At 43.0% G+C, this 1479-nt stretch overlaps 1 protein-coding gene across 1 annotated transcript in view; it reads right to left on the bottom strand.

Annotated features, from left to right (window-relative positions):
- Positions 1–1479, bottom strand: part of LOC112161825 (E3 ubiquitin-protein ligase NEURL1) — a gene marked incomplete at its 5' end in the record, with an annotated part of 35460 nt that overhangs the window by 32735 nt on the left and 1246 nt on the right. The window lies entirely within an intron of this gene.

Here is a 1479-nt window from a genome sequence, read left to right as displayed (position 1 = left end):
GAGGTTTAACAACCGCATATTTAAAAGACTGAGGCACATAACCAGTCTCTAGAGAGGTATTTATTATGGTTAATATGGATTCACTAAAAAAGGGGGAAGATTTCTTTAAAAAGTTTATCGGGGATTGGGTCTAAGAGACAAGTGGAGGTTTTAGAAGACATAATAACTGATGCTATTTCTGCTTGGTCCACAGCAGTAAAGCAGTCTAATGTTACAGGCGTTTCTATGGATGCCTTTATTTCTATGACTTCTGCCTGCTCTGGGTTGATAGTGGGAATAACCACATTTAGCTTCTGTCTAATATTTGAGATTTTACTATCAAAGAATTGAAGGAAATCTCCAGAGCTGATAGTAGCAGGAATATGTGGTTCAACCGAGCTGTGGCTGCTGGTCAGCCTGGCTATAGTACTAAAGAGAAATCTTGGATTGTTTGTGTGGTAAGTGGAACAAAGGATGAGTAGATCAATTGCACACAAGGGCAGGAGGCGTGGTTCAGAGTTAAAAATAAAATATTTTTATTACAAAAGTTCTAAAAATCAATTAAAAACAAGAAATTTCAATAAAACATTCACACAAACTAAAAAGGGGAAAGATCCGTTTAGCTGAGGCCCGTTGGCTACGCAAGGTGGAGGCCCCCAAAACAAAACAACTAAAATGTAATTCACCCCAAACACGTGATATTGCACACTCACATGTGAATCCCTTCACCAGGACACGACACTCCAAACGAGGGAAACCTCCACCTGGGTACGAGGCTGGGTCCTCAGCACTGAGGGAAGGGGGAAAAACAAATAATTAAAATCCACACACAAAAAGAAATATAAATAAAAAAAACAGAACACTTTAGGAAGAAGTGGGAGCTGAGCTGATCGGCTCATACAGCTCCACTCCACCAAATAAAAACAAAACACAGTGCTCATTCAATAGTAAAATCACAACCTTAAAAGCACCAAGCTAAAAGGGTATTTCGTTAAAAGTCTGGAAATGAGAACCGCTCGTGTTCTCCAGTGGGGGGCAGAGTCCGGGAGTGCCCTGGTATGTCTTCCTCCTGCACCTCCGACGGACGTTGCGGACAGAGCCACCCCAGCAGAATCCTCAACGTACACAGCGTAGTGAAGAGCAAGCGCATGTGAAGTCGTCCAGAAATTCAGATTAAAAAAACAGCAGCTGCTCCAATATTAGCGGGAGCACCCGAAAGTCCCTGGCTGTGGAAGACATTAAATTTAAAAAGAAAAGTGACAGCTTAGAGGAATGTGCGAGGCTTCAAGCACTGCTGACTCACCCAACTGTTTGTCACTTGAGAGGAACAGAATAGCGGCACGCGAAATGCAGGGGCTTTATTCAAGCTCAGACGTGATTGCAATTTGTTTGGTTATCCAGAGCTACAACAAGTAACAAAAGCAATGTGAAGCCTGCTGACATCTTCCCCTCGGCAGCCTGACACCGCTACATACCTGTAAGGCAACCTGGAAGTCCACA

The sequence above is a fragment of the Oryzias melastigma genome, linkage group LG15 (assembly GCF_002922805.2).
Source record: "Oryzias melastigma strain HK-1 linkage group LG15, ASM292280v2, whole genome shotgun sequence".
Lineage (NCBI taxonomy): Eukaryota > Metazoa > Chordata > Actinopteri > Beloniformes > Adrianichthyidae > Oryzias > Oryzias melastigma.
The sequence above is the reverse complement of the archived record's forward strand: the minus strand, read 5'-3'. Positions and strand labels throughout refer to the sequence as shown.